This window comes from Leucoraja erinacea, chromosome 12 (genome assembly GCF_028641065.1).
Source record: "Leucoraja erinacea ecotype New England chromosome 12, Leri_hhj_1, whole genome shotgun sequence".
NCBI classification, from domain to species: Eukaryota; Metazoa; Chordata; class Chondrichthyes; order Rajiformes; family Rajidae; genus Leucoraja; species Leucoraja erinaceus.
The window spans coordinates 40,846,965-40,868,884 of NC_073388.1; positions in this window are offsets into that span (position 1 = coordinate 40,846,965).

A 21,920-nucleotide genomic window follows, 5' to 3' on the forward strand; every position below is an offset into this window, starting at 1 on the left:
CTTGATGCCAAGTTAAATTAATCTCCTCTGCTTAAAAATGATTAATATCCCTTCATTTCCTGTATATCCATCTGCCTATCTAAAAGCATCTTAAATGCCACTATCACATTGTAAATTGCTTGTTCTAAGCTTCCCCCCAGTCTAGTTTTAGTCAAAAACCACTGAATTCTGCACTTGATCAACTAATCTTTATTTTGACAAAACACAATTACAGTTACAGTTCCCACCACTGTATCTAACCACCGCGGGTTCGATCCTCGTATCTGCCTGTTCTGACTGTCTATTCTATCTATGCCCCTTACAATTTTATATACTCTGTTTTGTCCCCCTACAACTTCTTGAATTCCAGAGGAAACAATCCAAGATTGGCCAACCTCTCCTTATAGCTAATGCCTCCTAATCCGGACAGCATTCTGGTAAACCTCCTCTGCATCCTTTCCAAAGCATCCACACCCATCCTGTAATAAGGCAACGTTAAAATGTCCTATGGTGAACTGAAATTAGAGAAGCACTTTTGGAGCATTGTTAGTTCATTGGTTCAATGATTCAATGGTGCTTTATTGTTACATGTGCAAAGAGCAACTGCACAGTGAAATGATTTTCTTACAAACAGTCCAATAAAGTACTGTCATACCTAAGCACATCCCGGATTAGCAATTGTACTGAAATAGTCCATTGAGCCCTCGTGCAAGAGGCACCGTGTTTGGTGCCATTTTCCACACTCCAGTTGTTATGAACAGTGTCCATTCCTGGCAAGCCCCAGGCTGCTGCAGGCCTCCAACCGTTGCCTTCTTTGGACGAATGGATCGATCAGCAAACCAACGTCCTCTCCTCGCCCGTCAACCTTTGCTCCCTGGGGGCATCTCCCACAGCCGATCATGAGTGTGCAGCAGGCCAGACCCCAGTTCCCTCTCTTCTACCAGCCTTGTTCCCCACCCATTGTGTCCATCGTCATCACTGGCTCCATCCTCCTGGTCTCTGGTCTATGAGAGGCCAGCAGTGGTGGCTAGGTGAGCACCACTTCCAGGCCGGCTGCGCTTCAGGCCACAGACCGTCGGGTCTTACGGTCGGCCCGGCCTGTGACTCGGCGGCTTCCCTGTAGTCTACGGTGCCCTGTGTCTGTAATGTGGAAATGGTGAAGCCAATTTGTCCGCGACAAACTCACCATGACAATGAGGAGATAATGATCAGATAAATTATTTTGCCACTAGTTATAGTCGTACATCACAGATACAGGCCCTTCTGCCCAATTTGTCCACGCCAACCACAATGCCCCATCTAAGCTAGTCCCATTTACCCACATTTGGTCCCTATCCCTCTAAACCATTCCTATCCATGTACCTGTCCAAGTGTCCTTACAATGCTGTTATTGTATCTGCCTCAACTACCTCCCCTGGCAGTTGCCCCTCAGGTTCCTATTAAATATTTCCCGTCTCAACTTAAAAGTTGGCCTCTTGTTTTTTTAATTCCCCTGTCCTGGGTAAAAATCTCTGTGCATTAACCCTATCTATTGCCCTCATCATATCATACAACCTTATAAGATCACCCCTCAGCCTCATATGTTCTAAGGAATAAAGCCTTTGGAATGTTGGCAGTTAGCAGAGATATAGTTCAGGCCTCAACTACTCTACTCAGTCCTCGATGGCTTAATACATGGATTTTTGAGCTGATTCGTGTTGCACTAACTTCAAAGGCTGTAAAGTGGTTCAGTTTCAAAAATTAGGGAATATTGTGAGGAGGCAGGATATTTCTGAAGCACTTACAATATTGAAGTTCATGCTTTAGGTGCAGATAACCTCACAGACAACAATAAACATCTCTAGCCGACACAGCCATAATTGGCTTCAGTGAAGCAATAGGAATATTTATTAAACATTTTCAATACCAAAACACTGCACATGTGTAATTTAAATGGTAACATTGATATCGATCTAGATGTTCACAAGCCTCCAAATTGAGTTGCCTCGTATAGATAAATAGATCAAGAGGCTTGGAGACACAAGAGGCTGCAGATGCTGTAAAGCAAAGAAAAAAAAAATCAAAATGCTGGAAGAACTCAGTGGGTCAGGCAGCACCAGTGGAAACAAAGGTATATTCAATGTTTCAGGCTTTGCATGAGTCTCTGATGCAGTCTTAGCCTGAAACATTGAGTACCCCTTTGCCACCACTGATGCTGCCTGACCCACTGAGTTTGTACATCAGGGGTATCTAAGATAGTTGCATTCAATATAAAATAGTCTAATCCTTGTAAAATAAAACCTCTGGACTTGAATACTGGAAAGTTTACAATTTCACCGTGATCTTTCCAATTCTAAATATTAACATACTACACACAGAAGTGAATGCCATGGTTCGATTCTGATTATGGGTCCTGTCTGTAGGGAGTTTGTACATTTTCCCTGTGACCATGTGGGTTTTCCCTGGATGCTCTGGTTTCCCCCAACACTCCAAGGATATACAGATTTGTAGGTTAATTGGCCACGGGTAAAATTGTAAATTGTCTCTTGTGTGTAGGATGGTGCTAGTGTGTGGGGATCGCTGGTCGGCATTGACTCAGTGAGCTGAAGGGCCTGTTTCTCCACTCTATCTCTAAAGTCTAAAATCTAATGAGAATAGGACTCAAAAGGACACGCATTCACATTGTATTTTAGGGCTAATAATGCCTGATTTTTGAATTCACAATTTGCCCTCTTTAATTGATCTTAACTCTTTAATTGAAGCTTGAAATTTTGCAAATGAACTGGGTTATTAATTCTGTTGGCATATTAGCATTTTAATAAATGATGATAATACAAGCATCCTGCCTATAAAATTTAATCTATCACCATTACATCCAGCAGTTAGAATATAGGGCATCTTTTAATGAATCCTAAAAATTTATGAACTGTCTAGATGTTTGGTTATCTTTGATTCAATGAAAACCTTTCCTTAGAGTGAAATAACCATAGATGGAAATGTTTTAAGTGCAAAGCAAATAACTTCAAGGAAAGTGGCCACATGCTTGATTCTTGCACACATGTTTGGAATAACTTGCTTCAATGATTGATGGAAAGATACAGCATGGAAACAAGGCCTTCAGCCCACCAAGTCCACACCGACCATCGATCAGGGCAGCATGGTGGCGCAGTGGTAGAGTTGCTGCTTTACTGCGCTTGCAGCCCTAAAGACCCGGATTCGATCCTGACTACGGGTGCTGTCTGTACAGAGTTTGTATGTTCTCGCCATGACCTTCATGGGTTTTCTCTGCGATCTTTAGTTTCCTCCCACACTCCAAAGTCCTCCAGGTTTGTGGGTTAATTTGCTTGCTATAAGTGTAAATTGTCCCTAGTGTATATAGGATATTGATAATGTGCGGGTATTGCTGGTTGGTGTGGCCGAAAGGCTTGTTTATGCTGCATCTCTAAACTAAAAAAAAATAAACACCCATTCCCACTAATGTTTTTTGTTTTTTTGTTTTTTTTTTCAGTTACTCTACTCTTGGAATGTTCTTTTTTTCCCCCACTAATGTTATCCCACATTTGCACAATGGCACACCTGGTAGATCTACTGCTTAACCTAGTGCAAGAGACCCAGTTTTGATCCTGATCTCGGGTGCTGCCGTGCACATTCTCCTTGTGACCACGTGGACCCCCTCTGGGTTCTCTGCTTTCTGTCCACATCCCAAAGACATGTGGGTTTGTAGGTTAATTGGCCCTCTGTAAAATACTCGTGGGAGTTGATGAGAAAGTGAGTTAACCAAAGAAATAGTGTGATCGATGGCCAGCATGGACTTAGTGGGCCGAAGGGCCCGTTTCCATGCTGTATCACTAAACATTAAACAAAATGATGAAATGGCAATGATGCCATTGCGTTGTGAATAGCTAGTATGAAATTAGCAGGCCAAATGGCCTCCTTCGATGCAGAAACAACTCACTGATTTCACTGTAGGATCGATTATAGAAGTGCTGCTCCAAAGGTCAACGGATACTGATTCAATTGTTGCTGTGTAAAGGGAATTGAATAAATATCTGACAAGGAAAAATGCTGCTGAAATATATCAAAGGAGGAATTAAATGGATTGTTCCTTGACAGCGCCAGGCTGAGAATATGAATCTGAGTTCCAATTGCAATAAGGCTTTTTAGAGAATGTTCGGTTCAGTTTCCAGGAATCAGAAAACGAAATAAAATGTTGGCAGCAATAAAAGCAACCATGAATCCGTAAGCAATCTTGCAGAGTAGAAATTATTTGGTTCAGTAATGCTGTTCACAGAAAGAATCCATAAGTTATAGGAGTTGTGAAAGTACCTGCCTCAACTACCTCCTCTGGAAGCTACACCCAACACCCTCTGTGTGAAAAAGTTACTACTCGGGTTCCTATGAAATCATCCCCATCTCGCCTTAAACTTATGTCCTCCGGTTCTCGATTCCTCTACTCTGGGCAAGAGAATCTACCCGATGTACTCCTCGCATGATTTTGTACACCTCTTTGAGATCACCCCTCTTCCTCCTGCGCTCCAAGGAATAAAGAACTAGCATGCTCAACCTCTGCCTTTGAGTCCATTCCATTCCTTGCATATTCATGTATCTATCTAAAAGCATCTTAAACATCACTATTGTATCTGTTTTCTCCACCACCCCTCTTTGTCCACTCTGTGTAAAAAAAACTAACCCCACGCATCTTCATTAAACTTAAAGCCAAAGGACAAAGGGGTTAATTAGGGGGGGGGGGGGGGGGGGGGGGAGAGAGAGCATTAAATCAAACTTACGGGGAATATAAAAACTGAATCTAAAAGTTTATTTAGATAAAGATTGGTGGACAAATGTAGGTCCCTTATAATCCAAGACAGGCAAATTTATAATGGGAAACAAGGAAATGGCAGAACAGTTAACGAGTGGTTCTGCCTTCACTAAGGAAGACACAAACAATCTCCCAGAAATACTAGGGGACTGAGGATCTAGTGGGAGGGAGGAACTGAAAGGATTCCGCATTAGTCAGGAAATGGCTGTTGGGACTGAAGGCAGATAAACCGCCAGGGCCTGATGGTCTGCATGCCTTGGTGATCATTATCCAATGTTCTCTCAACTCTGAATCAGTTCCTGTGGACTGGAGGGTAGCCAATATAACCCCACTTTTTAAGAAAGGAGGGAGAGAGAAAATGGGGAATAATGGACCAGTTAGCCTTACATCGGTAGCAGGGAACATGCTTGTGTCGATTGTTAATGATGTTATAGTAGCACATTTGGAAAGCAGTGACAGGATTGGTCAAAGTCAGCATGGGAAGGGGAAAATCATGCTTCATTAATCTTCTGGAATTTTTTGAGGATATAACAAGTAGAATGGATAAAGGAAAGCCAGAGGATGTGGTGTATCTTGACTTTCAAAGAGCACTTGACAAAGTCCCATACAAGAGATTAGTAGGCAAAATTAGACCACATGGTATTGGGGGTAGGGTATTGACATGGATAGAGAACTGGTTGGCAGACAGGAAGCGAAGAGTAGGAATTAACAGGTCCTTTTCAGAATGGCAGGCAGTGACTAGTGGGGTACCACAAGGTTCAGTACTGGGACCCCAGTTATTTACAATATATATTAACAATTTAGACAAGGGAATTAAACGTAACATTTCCAAGTTTGCGGATGACACAAAGCTGGGTGGCAGTGTGAGCTGCGATGAGGATGCTCTGAGGCTGCAGGGTGACTTGGATAGGTTGGACAAGTGGACAGATGCATGTCAGATGCAGTATAATGTGGATACATGTGAAGTTATCCACTTTGGTGGAAGCCAGATTATTATCTGAATAGTGTCAGATAGGAAAATGGTGCAACAAGACCTGTGTGTGCTTGTATGTCAGTCACTGAAAGTAAGCATGCAGGTGCAGCAGGCAGTGAAGAAAGCAATGGCATGTTGACCTACATTGCAAGAGGATTTCAATTTTGGAGCACGAAGGTCCTACTGCAGTTGTACGGGGCCCTGCTGAGACCACACCTGGAGTATTGTGTGCAATTTTTGTCTCCTAATTTGAGGAAGGACATTATTGCTATTGAGGGAGTGCAGCATAGGTTCACCAGGTTAATTCCCTGATGGCAGGACTGATATATCATGAAAGAATGGGTTGACTGTGCTTGTATTCACTGGAATTTAGAAGGATAAGAGCATTCTTACAGTAACATATAACATTCTTAAAGGATTGAACAGGTTCCTGCAGGGAAAATGGTCCCGATGTAGGGGGAGTCCAGAACCAGGGGTCACAGTTTAAGAATAAGGGCTCAGCCATTTAGGACTGAGATGAGGAAAAACCTCTTCTCCCAGAGAGTTGTGAAACAGTGGAATTCTCTACCACAGTAGGCAGTGGAGGCCAATTCACTGGATGTTTTCAAGAGAGAGTTAGATTTAGCTCTTCGGGCTAAAGGAATCAAGTGATATGGGGAAAAAGCAGGAAATAAGGAACTTATTTTAGATGATCAGCCATGATCACATTGAATGGCAGGGAATGGCCTACTCCGTCACCTATTTTTCTATGTTTTCTATGTTTCTATTTCATGGGAGGTAGGGATGGGCATTAAATTCAAGCTGCCCACGTAGCCAAAAAAAAGCTATGCAGAAAAGTGGAAATGGAATTCAATCTGAAGAAATGTAAGGGAGAGTTGCAACAGGGCAAGAGAGTAAAATGGAATGTATGGAGAGTTGTTAACACAGATACTTCTGAGTATGTCCATGGATACACAAAGCTAATAGACAAGTCAATGGGGTGGCGATGCATACTTATTTTATGAACCAAGATATATAATGTACGAGCAGGGAGGTTATGCTGGAACTGTTTACAACACTCATTAGGTTACAGTGTAAGTACTGCATACACAGCCGGTCACCACATTATACACAAGATTTGTTGGAGCTTGAGATAGTGCAGATGGGATTTCCCCCCATTTCTATGTTGAGAGATTGAATATTCTTGAGTTGTGTTACTTTATGTGTAGGAAGGAACTGCAGATGCTGGTTTAAACCGAAGATAGACACAAAAAGCTGGAATAACTCAGCGGGACAGGCAGCATCTCTGGAGAGAAGGAATGGGTGACAATTCGGGTCAAGCCCTTCTTTGTAACGGGATGACCTAGACTAAACTAAACACTAAGTACTGGTGTAACTCAATGGGTCAGGCAGCATCTCTGCAAAATATGGATCGGTGATGTTTTGGGTTGGGCACCTTCTTCATTATTAATTTTCACTAGTTCAGGGATCTTAAATGAGGGGTACATATTTAAGATAATCTTGGAAGTATATGAGTGGGAATAATGATTTTTATTTCTCAAAAAACAGGGGGGTGCCGAGTTAAAGGCATTCACAGAAAGATTTACGTGGGGCTTTTCTAGGTGGTGGAGTCAGAGATACACATCACATTTAAACAGTACCTGAGTGTGGACACCTGTGACTTTTATGAGTAATGCCCCTGTCCCACTTAAGAAACCTGAACGGAAACATCTGGAGACTTTGCGCCCCACCCATGGTTTCCGTGCGGTTCCCAGAGGTTTCCGGAAGTTCCCGGAGGTTTTTGTCAGTCTCCCTAATGGTCGAAAGTGGTTTCCGCTTCTTCTATGTTCCGGCGATTATTTAAAAAACTTCAAAACCGGACGCGACTAAAAATAGGTTGTCGTTTTAAAAATCAGTAATTTTTTAGTCAAAGCCAGTTGTGATGCTAGTTGAAGGTGGTTGCTGGAGGTTGCAGGTAGTGGAAGGTCTTACCTTCCACTAACTTCAACCTCCGGCAACCACCTGCAACCTCCGTTTTTTTTCCAGGGTGCATCTCTGGTTGCTCTGCAGCCTTCCATCGATGGAACCTCCTCGGACTGACTTGAGCCCCACCATGGGGTGTGGACCTAACATCGGAGCTGATCCCTTGCCTGGGATCGCTCCAACTACGGCCTGCGGATTTATCATCAAGATCTCGCAGTCTCGGGAGAGGCTGAGTCGGGAAGCTCCAACAACACAGAGACTCGACCAGCTCCAAGGAACTGACATCTCCCCAATCCAGGAGCTGCTCGCCCTGATGCGGAGGGCCCAAACTCCACCGGCTACAGGAGTCAACATCAACCCATCAACGGAAGGCTCGAGGCCCCCGACTGAGGGAGAGCAAAGAAGGGAACAGATGTTAACTTTTTCTCGCCTTCCATCACAGTGAGGAATGTGGATGAGTCACTGTGGTGGATGCTTATGTAAAAATGTATTTTGTGTGTTCCATTGCTTTTTATTTGTATGATACTGACTTGGCAAATGAAATTCCTCGTATGTAGCAAAACATACTTGGCTAATAAATATTATTGTGATTGTGATTTCAAGTTATATAACTCATCTTAGATACTGATTTTTTAATATAAATCATCTTGGGTACTTGATTTTTTATTGGTTTGAGGTGCTTCATCCACACTTTGATGTAGCCAGGAGAGCTGCAGGGTCAGCAGTCTCTAAAGCATTTAGGAATGTCAAGCCTTAAGTCATGCCACAGCTCCTAACGATGCTTCTCGGAGAATGTTTGACGGCACCCTATTAAAGTTCTGCAGCTTTACCCATTAATACCCATTTCCGGATAACGAAAGGACTAGGTAGAGTGGATGTGGAGAGGATGTTTCCAGTAGTGGGATAGTCTAGGACCAGAAGGCATAGTCTCAGAAGTAAAGGACATACCTTCAAAATGGAGATGCACAGGAACTTCTTCAGCCAGAGGGTGGTGAAGCTGGGGAATTCCTTGCCACAGATGCCTCTGGCAGCCAAGAGGGGGGGGGGGCACAATGCCACAGTGATTGAGTGTCTGCGCCAGAGTCCCAGATTCATTTCTGACTACAGGTACTATATGTGCAGAGTTTACACGTTCTTCTAGTGAACACATGGATTTTCTCCTGGTGCTCTGATTTCCACCCTCTAAATGTGTACAGGTTTGCAGGTTAATTGCCTTCTGGAAAATTGTAAATTGCTTCTCGTGTGTAGGTTAGTGTTAGTGCATGAGGTGATTGCTTCTTCTTCTTCTTGGATATGGCGTGCACAGTCTCATGTTGCAGGACAACTGGTTCTATGTGATCTTATTTGATTGTGCATGCCAGGTTGATTGCATTTGTCAAAACAGGGCGGACCATGTGAAGATTGCAATCTCCCACCCCAGGTGATCACTGGTCAAAGTGGACCTGGTGGGCTGATGAGCCTGTTACTACACTGTATCGCTGAACTAAAATTAAGCTGACCTAAGAGTGAGTGGATGTGAAAAAAATATTTCCAGTACTGGAAGTGTCTGAGACAGGAGGGCACAACCTCAGAATAAAAGGACAGACTTTAAAAGATTGAGATGAGGAGATTTCTTTATCCAGTGAGTGGTGAAGCTACGGAATTTATTGCCACAGATGGTTGTGAAGGGTAAAGCAATGGTTATTTTTAAATTGTAGATTGATACTTTCCAGATTAGGAAGGGTGTCAAAGGCTATGGGAAGAAAGCAGAAGAATGAGGTTGAGAGGTAAATTAGACCAGCTGTGATTGAATGGCAGAGTAGACTTGATGGGCTGAATGGCCTGATTCTGCTCCTATGTCTTATGGTCTTAAGTGTGCAATGTGCCATTGTGACCGGCAATAATAAAAACACTAATATACATCTATCCCTTCTCACAGTTTGACTGTGTTGATTAGCAGATGGTCAAATTACGGAAAAAGATCTTGACCTTGGGAAACCTTGTAAAATGGGGGGTAATAAGTCCAGCGTACATTTAACATCTCTCTCCATCTTCTTTCACAATAAAAATCAAAGCCAGATTACCCAACATGTGTCAAGCCCTTTGATATTGCTTGGCATCAGTCCTACCAAACTCTGTCAGACTGCATCTGAAAGTCGAACACATTTCATTAATATATCACGCATTATATGGGCTGCAGGCAAAGAACTCAATGTGGAAATTAAATTCAGTCTGAGATCTCAAGGTACTCAAAAAGAGACATTGTACCTCTCGGTTGCTGTGACAACAATTCTTAAACTATGTGAAAACAATATCATAATTCAAGACTTCCTCACGGAGCATTGAGCATCTGAATTGTTTTGCGGTAATTAATATATTAACATTCATTGTCATAAGTAGATTTGTGTAAATTCGAGGGTAACAGATCAGAAAGAAGGCTCTTGTATATTGAGGGTTGAATGAAAGAAGAGAAGAGGCAATAAACAGCTCATTGTACAATGCAAGAATGCTGAATTATTTCCACTCTGTAAATAGAAATGTTTAACTTGCATTTTGTTAATTGGCACAGCAGCGAATCGGCCACCGCAATCAGAATTCATGCACCACTCTCCAGTGTTTGCCTGTACAAAGGGCCTTAAGAATTATAACAACCTAGACATTTTAATATTCCACGCTATGGTGCTTTGCAGTAAGTTGGTATAGGGAAGGAAAAGTTGCGGATACGCTGCAGCAACTGTTTCTTTACAAAAGTGGCAAGTAGAGAGAACTGTGCTGTAATGCCTGAAAGTCAGATTCACTCCTGGGTCTCTTTCTTTCCTCAGCAGCCATCAAAGGCGACCCCGTGAGGTTTATGCCGAGAGAAATACAAAAAGGAAGACTGACACAGTGCATTAAAATAAAAACAATGAAGGGATATGATTCTGCATAGCAGCTGTCAATGTCATAGTACCTCTGAAGGTTATCCTCAGCTAATTAGAGTGTAGTTACTGTGGCAACCATCTCCCACAAATGCTTTGCTTTGGCTTTTACACTGTTAGTTAAGAATGGTGTCTTAGATACTTGGAGAATTCCCCTGCTTTTATTTGATCTATTATATATTTTGCAGACTCATCCTGGAGGGGAAGTCTCCCAATGATGCAGCAATCCTGCAATGAGATTAACAGTTCACGGTGTAGCACAGTGGCAAAGTGGTAGAGTTGCTGCCTTACAGCGCAGAGACCCGGGTTTCATCCTGACTGCAGGTGCTGTCTCTATGGGGTTTGATCATTCTCCCTGTGCCCGCCTGGGTTTTCTTCGGGTGCTCCGCTTTCCTTCCACACCCCAAAGACGTGCGGGTTTGTAGGCTAATTGGCTTCCGTTAGAATTGTAAACTGTCGCTAGTGTATGGGATAGTGTTAGTGTTAGGCTGAAGGGCCTGTTTCTGCATTGTATCTATAAACTAAACTAAACTAAGCTGTACACTCTCCAACAATGGAAAACTTTGAACCCACAATGATTCTGTTTACACAAACCCAATGATCCCAATGAGCTGAATGGCTTCTTCTGTGTAGTGATGACACTACTTCCATTTCTGCTATGACTCAGAAGGTGGTGGTAAGATGAACTAGCTGCCAGAGGAGGTAGTTGAGGCAGGTACCACAACAGCATTCAAAAGATGCCTTAACAGAACTTTTTTTAAATCTCTTTCCTCGACAAAGATGCAATTTTTTTCTGTATCGTATCTCCGTCGGCCTAACATCGAGGATTTGACAGCCTTTGCCGCAGACCGACCTCTGGAGCACCAACCGCAGGAGTTTCGACCACCCCGACACGGGAGCTTCGACTGCCCCGATACGGGAGCTTCGACCGCCGGCTGCGGGAGCCTTGATTGCCCCGACAGATGGTTTGACTGCCCCGACCACGGGAGAAAATGAGGGAAGAAGATTAGACTTTATTGGCTGCATCAAAGAGAGGAATGCGGGGAATCAGCTGTGGTGGATGTTTATAGACAATAGACAATAGGTGCAGGAGGAGGCCATTCGGCCCTCCGAGCCAGCACCGCCATTCAATGTGATCATGGCTGATTATCCCCAATCAGTACCCCATTCCTGCCCTCACTATTTTTAAGAGCCCTATCTAGCTCTCTCTTGAAACTACTTATATGTACCTGTGTGTCTTGTTTCTTTTTTTAATATGGCTGTATGGTAACACTGTACCTGAATTGGTACATGTGACAATAAAAGACCATTGAAACCGTTTTGCTAGTTATGTTATCTGAGATCAGATGCAAGTTGGTACAAATCTCACTCTGGAGATGTAAACCTATCGTCTCGATAAAAGCTTCAGATACTGAAGGGGTGCTGCTGATGAGGTTACGTTGAAGCACCCTCTGCCCTCTCTGGTGACTATAAAAGATCACATGTCACTACCTTAGGAAAAGAAACATTACTTCTTCCACCATGACTGGACATGAAACCTTTGTACCTTAAACTATCATAGTCAAAATAAATGATCTGATCATAATTTCTTTACAGTTTGTGGCCATTTTTCTACATTACAATAATGATAAGAAGTCCAAGATATTTTGTTGATTCTAAAACTTGCTGGAATGTCAGAGGTTGAAGGGTGACTTGATATAAGCATATACAATTGTAAGAGCATAGATAGGGTAGATAGTCAGAACTTTTTTAGAACTAGAGGGCATAGCTATAATGTGCGAAGGGGAAAGTTTAATGGAGATATGCGGGAAAAGTTTTTATACAGAAATTGATGAAGACACAAAAGTGGTGATTAAATGGCTTTTAGATAGGCACATGGAAATGCAGGGAATAGAAGAATATGGATCATGTACAGGATGCATCAGATGAGATCAGTTGAACTTGACATAATGTTTGGCACAAGGATTGTGGCCGAAAGACCCGTTCCTATGTTGTACCATTCTATGGGTAGGAAGGAGCTGCAGATGCTGGTTTACACCAAAGATAGACGCAAAATGCTGGAGCCAGCGGTTCTGGCAGTATATTTGGAGAGGAGGACACATCTTCAGACTGTTCTATCTTCTATTTCCTATGTTCAATGTTCTATATTCTAAAACAATATGAGAATGTTTTCATATTTTCTTACATCAGAAAAGGAGGCCATTCATTCTATCAAATCTCTACGGTTCTTGGATAGGAGAATTCCTATCAATATCAATCTCAGTTTCCAACCTATTTTCTGGTGCTCTATCTCTCTCACACGCCCATCAACCCCATCTTGATTTTCCTATTGCCTACCTACTCTTGAGATAATTTACAAAGTATCTACCAACCAGCACAAGGGAAGGAAGAGGAGCCCCAGTAGGATGCCCACACATTCACGGGGTTGAACGTGCAAACTCCACACAGGCAGCATTGAACTGTGAGACAGCAACACTAATAATCATAATCATAATCATAATCGTAACTTATTAGCCAAATATGTTTTGCAACAAACGAGGAATTTGATTTGCCATACAGTCATACCAAAAAGCAACATGACACACAACTACATAAAATTTGACATAAAACTTCCACCACAGCGCCTCCTCCACATTCCTAACAGCAATGGAAGGCAATAAAGGAGGCGACAGATAGCACAATGGGCTAAGAGTTCGGCTGGCGACCGGAAGGTAGCCGGTTCAAATCCCGCTTGGAGTGCATACTGTCGTTGTGTCCTTGGGCAAGACACTTCACCCACCTTTGCCTGTAATGGAATGTAATTACGGCGGCAGGCGCGGGCACACCGCGACGCCCTGTGTCTCCCTTTCAAGGGAGATGCTAAAAATGCATTTCGTTGTCTCTGTACTGTACACTGACAATGACAATAAATTGAATCATTTCATTTTTTTCATTTAAATGCTTATCTTCTTTCCTCCTTTTTGTCTCACGGTCGGGGGAGTTGAACCATCCGCAGTCGGGGCGATCAAAGCTCCCGCAATAAGCAATTGAAGCTCCCGCGTCAGGACGATTGAAGCTCCCGCGATCGGGGTGGTCGAAGCACCTGCGGCTTGGAGCTCCCAAAGTCGGTCCCTAACCAAGCTACCGCGAGCTCCACGATGTTCCCCACTACCCACTGTATACCATACCATACCATACCATCATAAACAGTGCAAATGTAATACAAGATTCGAAATACAAATTCACACCCAGTCAATAACATCCCACAGGCAGTACATTGTCCTTTGTTTCTGAAATGCTGTTCTATTTTTGTGCATAAGTACTTTCACTGAATTAATCTGACACTCAGATTAAATGGTGTCAAACGGTAATATTAAGGGAGAGCCTCTTCACCACATTGCAGTTTGACCTTCAATTAAATCCATTAGTAAATGTGTTGTACCCATCTATAAACATCCAAATGACTAATGATGGAAAGGGCTTGGTGCTGTTCTTGGATGAATCACAACAGAACTTGCAATTGCTCTCTGGGTTTGCAAATACAACGGCATACGTTCTGCACCTTGGGATCTTCTGTTGTCTTCAAGGCAAAATACAAAATAAATCTGATCTTTAGGCAGGGAAATAAAAGCTGAAGATGCTGGGACATCTTTCACAGCAGCACAGTTGGTAGAGCCATTGCCTCACAGCACCAGACACTCAGGTTCCAACCTGGCCTTGGGTGATCTTGACCTCGTAGGGTTCCTGTGGGAACTCTGGCTTCCTCCCACATCCCAAAGACTTCAGGCTTTACTTTAGACTTTAGAGATACAGTGTGGAAACTGGCACTTCAGGCCACCAAGTCCGCACTGACCACCAATCACTCTGTGCACTGGCACTATCGTACACACTAGGGACTATTTAAGATTTTTACTAAAGCCAATTAACCTACAAACCTGCATGTCTTGGGAATGTGGGATGAAACCGGAGCACCCAGAGAAAATGCATGCGGTCACAGGGAGTATCTACAACTCCGTACAGACAGCACCCGTAGTCAGGATCAAACATGGGCCTCTGGTGCTGTAAGGCAGCAACTCTACCACTGCACCGCTGTGTCACCCCAAAACGTGCGGGTTTTAAGGTTAATTGTCCTCTCTAAAACTCCCCCTAGTGTGTAGGGATAACATAGAACTAGTGTGAATGGGAAATCAGTGGCAGGTATGGACTCGATGAGCCGAAGGGCCGGATAACATGCTGTACCTCTAAATGCTCTAAACTTTCTAAGTCACAAATATCTCTGCTAAAGCATATGAGAAAATTGGGAGCAAGTTGAGATGTGAATGCATTTGTGTTTAGGCAACAAAAGGCCTTTGTTGAAGAAAGAATACGAGAATCATCTGGGATGTAGTTGTGAGCCTCCACTGATGGTATTGTCAGCAGTGAAAACTACCTCCCTAATGAACATATTGTATAATATGGGTGGCAACGAGGCACAGTGGTAGGTTTACTGCCTTTGAGTGCCAGAGACCCGGGTTCAATCCTGACTATGGGTGCTGTCTGCATGAGGTTTGTGCGTTCACATGTGACCACTTTTGATTTCTCCAGGTGCTCCATTTTCTTCCCACACTCCAAAACCATATGGAATTGACCAGTAAAAATTGTAAATTACCCCTAGTGTATAGGATAGTGTTAGTGTATGGTGGCATGGACTTGTGGGCCAAAGGGCCTGTTCCTGTACCATAGGGAGAGATTGAGTAGGCTAGGACTTTATTCCCTGAAGCACAAGATGATGTGAGGTGATCTTATAGAGGTGTATAAGATCATGAGGGAAATAGATAGGGTAGATGTAAAGAATCTTTTACCCAGAGTAGAGAAATCAAGAACCAGAGAACATAGATTTAATGTGAGCAGCCAAAGGTTTTAATAGGTACCTGAGGGGAAACCTTTTTACACAAAAGGTAGTGGGTATTTGGAGCGGGATGCCAGAGGAGGTAGTTGAGGCAGGTACTATCGCAATGTTTAAAAGACATTTGAACAGATAAGATGGGTTGAGAGTGATATGGGCCAAACACAGGCAGTTGGGACGTGTAGATAGGGCATATTGGATGGCATGGGGAAATTGAGCCGAAGGGCCTGTTTCCATGTTGTAAAATGTTATGACCTTATTTCATGTTCATTTTACCATTGATATGTGGACCAGAGTAAACTTCGTAAGGTTTTGGGTGCAGACTCAATCCATAAATTTGAGCACTCTAAGTTAGGCTAACTCTCTGTGGCATCCTGAGGTAGCGTGGCACTGTCAGAGGTGATTAATTTCTGATGCAATGTTAAATCCTAGTTTCTCAAGTGGATATCAAATATTCTAAGATCATCCACTCCCTGAGTTATGGTGCAAGTTGGTACAAACCTCAATCTGGAGATTTGGGAGTGGACGACAAAACTGAACCTTTCGTAACTATGTTCAGCCAAATGGGGCATATCTGAAATACCTTGACAAAAACAACAAGGACCATTTTCACCCTGGTCATTCCTTTTCTCCCTTTTCCCGTCAGGCAGAAGATACAAAAGTTTAAAAGCACATACCATCAAATTTGGAAATAACATCTTTCCCACTGTTATCAAATGACTGAAAGGGCGATGCATAAATTATAGGTGAAGTCACAATCTTCCAACCAACCACATTGAGGATCTTGTATATTTTCATTTTTTTCTAAACTGCACTTTCCCTGCATCTGTTATGCTATATTGTGAACTCTGGATTTTGAATTCAATATTTTATCTTTTACACTATCTGTTGACTTGTGTTTGCTTGATTGTAGTCACATGTGCTATGAATTGTTTGGATAGCACACAAACAATTCTTCTCACTGTACCTCGATGCACATGACAATAATAAACCATTACCAATTTCAATAAATTCCTTCCAAATTGCGTCCTTAAAAGACAATGGTATCTGATTACTGCTAAGACTTTTAGATTTTAGACTTTAGACCTTAGATATAGAGCATGGAAACGGGGCCTTCAGCTCACTGAATCCATGCCGACCAGTGATCATCCCATAGATTAGATTAGATTAGATTAGATTCAACTTTATTGTCATTGCACATTTACAGTATGAAATGGTTTAACCTTGCAGTCATAACATAGAATAAAATAACAAAACACACACTCAACACAGTTTTAACATCCACCACAGTGAGTCCACCAGGCACCTCCTCACTGTGATGGAAGACAAAAGTCCCAAAATCCTTGTCTCTTCCTTCCTTGCTCTCCCTCTGCGCTGAGGCGATCCAGGCCTCCGATGTTTTGACCCCGGCGGGTGATGGTAAGCAAGTCCCGTGGCTGAATCCGAGCTCCGTGAACGGGCCTATAACGAAATTAGCACTATCCATTCAATAGAGACAATTTATAATTTATTTTACAGAAGTCAATTAACCTACAAACCTGTACCTTTGCAGTGTGGGAGAAAATTGGAGCGCCCACAGAAAACCCACGCAGTTAAGGGCCTGTCCCACTGTACGAGGTAATTCAAGAGCTCTCCCGAGTTTTTAAAAAAAATCAAACTCGTGGTAAGCCAGTAGAATGTATGTAGCGGGTACGTCGGAGCTCGGGACATCTCTTAGCGGTTTGTAACGCTAACAGCAGGTACTCGGGAAATGCGGTAAGCTCATGAAGACTCGTGAAGATTTTTCAACATGTTGAAAAATGTCCACAAGAGCCCCGAGTACCAACGAGCAGCTGTTACCGTAATTCTCCGAGTTCGAATCAGGGGAAACTCGGGAGAACTCTTGAATTAGCTCGTACAGTGGGACAGGCCCTTCACAGGGAGAACGTACGAACTCCGTACAGACAGCACCCGTAGTCAGGATCGAACCGGGGTCTCTGGTGCTGTGAAGCAGCAACTCTACCGCTGCGCCACTGTTCCACCCCGAGAGGTTACATGAAACATAGAACAGTCTGAAGAAGTGTTCTGACCTGATATATCACCTGTCCAAGTCATGAAAGATGCTGCCTGAGCAACTGAGTTACTCCAGCACAGTGTGTTCTAATGTTGAGACACTGTTCTGTTTCGAACCTGCAAAGATATGTGAGCCGTGGCCTCTCAACCTGCTCCATAGTTTGCCTACTCCGTTACTATGCTTCCCACAGCTGCACCACCAGTAAGCCACAAACGCTGATGAAATATGGCAGCTGAAGATAAAGCAATTTATTCCAAAATTATTTCTCAAGATACGGGGACGGAAGGAATTTTCTTTAAACTTAATTAAATGATTCCTCACAGTTTGGGCTCAAGAGTGTTATACAAATGCGAGTATAGTTTCAGGCATGAAACGCACAGAAGGATAACAGTCGTATAATGAAATCACCAACTTTGTTCCCTTGGTGACCAAGCCTGGCTTCTGTAAGTGTTTGGCTTCTGATTGTGCTGTGGGGTTTTCACCCAAACCCTCTCCCAGTTATGTCTAATTACCCCTCGCAATGTTTCCAAAAGTAGCGATCCGTGACAAATACACTCAGCATCAGGAATGACTTCCGTCACATTTGTTGCAGATTTGTGGGCAATGTAGGAACCATACAACATGCACAACAGGGTCATTGGGCTGAAGGGCCTGTTTCTGTGCTGTACTGTTCTATGTAACCTCTCAGCAGTGAGGGACTTTGAAGTATATGGTATTTTTCAAAGAAATTGTTCAACATAGGTCGAATATGGAAAATAAATATGTTCTCGGCAATTGGACACATGATGAGTGATCAGCAAAATTCAAGTGATTCTTTGAGGAATCTAGTTATCGGTTGTTGATAAAAATGAGGTTTGCCAGTGAGGTTACTGTGGTACCTCACTGGCAATGTTTAATGATTTCTTCATGCACAGAAAGAATCAGAGAGATTTGCAGTCCCATTTGACTACGTTTTGTCCGCATCAGGTGAAAATGGTCACGCAGCCTATTAGGACATAAGAAATAAAAGCAGGAGTAGAGTCATAGTGTCACAAAGTCTTATAGCGTGGAAATAGGCCATTCAACCCAAATTGTACACACCGACCAACATGTCCCAACTACACTAATCCCACCTGCCTGATTTGGCCCATATTCCTCTAAACCTGTTCTGTCCATGTACCGGTCTAAATGTTTCTTAAACATTGCAACAGTACCTGCTTCAACTATCTCCTCCTGCAGCTCGTTCCGTATACCCACCACCCTTTGTGTAACAATTTACCCCTCAGGTTCCTATTAATATTTTTTTCCTTCACCTTAAGCCTGTGTCCTCTGGTTCTTGATACCCGTACACTGGGCATCTAACCGATCTGAATCTGTGTGCCTAAACAATCTATTGCTCTCATGATTTGTACATCTCCATAAGATCACCCCTCAAGCTCCAACGAATAGTCCTAGCTTGCTCAACCTCTCCCTGTAGCTCAGGCCCTCGAGTCCTTGCAACATCTTCATACACATCCTCGAGTAGACCAGTAATCCTCTCAAACTTGCCCTGCCATTCCGTGAGATCATGGCAAATTCAATCTTGGTCTCAACATTACGTTCTTGTTCTCCCCTGATAGCCATGGACTCTCGTAGTTCAAATATTTGACAGTCTACTATTGAATATATTCTATGACTGCCTTCCCATCTCTCTATCGTAGAGAATAACAAATTATCGTGACTCTTCTCTAATGGCTTCCTAAACCATTACTCTACCAGCCCAACCACATTCAATGATCCAGATTTGATTTCATAAGTATGTTAGTATTTCATCTGTAATAATGACCTCTAGTTCTGGATAACCAAATAAGAGAAAAAACATCTCTCAGCATCCACTAATATTCTCAATGTTGGTTTTCATTTCAATTTGATGCTATCCTTAAATTATTTAGTCATGATATTTTAATGTTATTCTCTCTGAAATATATCTTTGCAGAGACTTAATCCCTACACTTGGCCTGTACGCTTGGAAGTTACTGCACCAAGACCATATCCAATTGGATTATAAATTCTTTGAATACTTCTAGCTTTAACCACCCCTTCTGGCAATGTTATACAGACTCCAACACATTCTGGGAGGAAATGTTTCTTCACATCTCCCTTTTAATGACTTTATCAATTGCTTGAACCAAACCTCAACCCCACCCCTGTCTCACCACCACTATTATTGACTTCTTTGTAAGGAGGTTTGGACAGTCCTTTTCTATTCATTCCTGACTTGGTAAGTATTGGTATAATCTTTCCTAAATGTTCTCTGATCCTAAGAAAACAATCACAGCCTATTCCCACCTATTCATAGACTATACAGCTCTGCTTTAAATACCATTATCCCATCCAAGCCTATGTGCCTATCCACCATGATCCAGGTGGATAGGCATGATATTTCTTAAATGCCTATATCGTATCTGTCTTCACCATTACCCACAAGCACCCACCATCCTCTGTATAAAAAATCTTGCCCTGTGCATCCCATTTAAACTTTGCCCTTCAAACCTCAAAGCTATGCCCCCCAGTGTTTGACATTTCCATCTTCGGAAAAAGGATCTGACTGTCTACCCTATCTATGCCTCCTATAATGTTATAGGTCTCCCTTCAACCTCCAGCATTTCAGAGAAAACAACCCAAGTCTGTCCAACCTCTCCCTTAATATCCCTCTGTCTACTTTGACAGCCTTCCTCACAATCCACGATCCCAGCAATCTTGGTGTCACCTGCAAACTTAAGGGCCTGACCCACTTACACAATTTTTTCGGCGACCTGCTGCAACTATGACGGGTGCCAGCAGTTTTTCCAAAAGAAATGGCACAAGTGGGACAGGCCCTTTCCGAACCAACACATCTACATTTTATGTCCAAATCATTTATACATATATCACAAACAATATTGGGTTGCTGCAAATGGTGCAATAAAGCAATACTCCAACTCTCTCAGACAGGTATGAAGGTTATGCTATATAAATATACCTTTTTTCATCATATATTTTTTTCTGATAGATTAATTTATAAAAATGTCCTTTGTGCAATAAATTCATTACATTTAAATTAAGTGTTTTTCAGCTATACCATTGCAGATATAAATCACCATTGATTATTAGGAGGAAGCAAGCAATATCCATTATAAAATCATTGATGGAAAAGCTATTTTAGTTTGGAAAAAAAACCCAGTGATTTTATGAAGAATGAAACTTCTTTTAAAAAAAAATAACAGAAGCACAGGAATTCAGTTTGACCTTGAGAATTGCTAATTTATTAAAAGGGTTCAATATTTGATAGGAAATGGTGTCCATGTTGATTAAATGTCTACCTTGATTTACTAGTATAAAATGCACAGATTCCTCGAACAAGCCAAAGTCATCTTTGATCTTACTTGCTCAATAATGGGATTATATTTTCTTGTGTTGTGAAGGTTATCTAAGAAGAAAGACTACCTTCAACAAAATGAGGAGGAACAAGGAGACAGAAGGATTCAGCCATTTACAGTCTGAAGAAAGGTCTCAATCTGAAATATCACCTATCCATGTCCTCCTGAGATGAACCACTGAGTTACTCTGGCACATTGTTTTTTTTCTTATGTAAACCAGCACCTGCAGTTCCTTGCATCTGCATACTTGATTTAGGGATGGCGGCAGGTTTTACAAAGCCATCTTCCAGTCTGATGTCATCAAGTTGCCTCATTAGACAAACAAGGCTTAGATCTGCTGAAGTTTAGAGGAGTATTGACCTGATGGGCTGAATGGTCTCAGTCTAGTTAGTTAGTTTAGTTTATTGTCACGTATGCCGAGGTACAGTAAAGAGCTTTTGTTGCGTGCTGACTCGACCGGAAAGATTACACATAGAAAACATAGAAACATAGAAAATAGGTGCAGGCGTAGGCCATTCATGCATTCAATATGATCATGGCTGATCATCCAAAATCACTACCCCGTTCCTGCTTTCCCATATCCTTTGATTCCATTAACCCTAAGAGCTATATCTAACTCTCTTGAAAACATCCAGTAAATTGACCTCCACTGCCGTCTGTGGCAGAGAATTCTACATGATTTCAATCGAGCCATCCACAGTCTACAGAGACATGGTAAAAGGAATGACATTTAGTGCAAGATAAAGCCCAATAAAATTTGATTAAAGATAATCCAAGGATCTCCAATAGATAGATATTAACTCAGAACCATTCTATAGTTGTTGATAGAGTGATTCAGTTGCCTGATAGTAGCTGGGAAGAAACTGTCCCTGAATCTTCTATGCATTTTAACACTCCTGTACTTCTTTCCTGATGGGACAGAGGGGAAGAGGGAGCAACCAGGGTGAGACTATATTGTTATAAGACATAAATATGGAGATGAATCAAACTCAGTAAGCAAAATATTTATTCAGACAC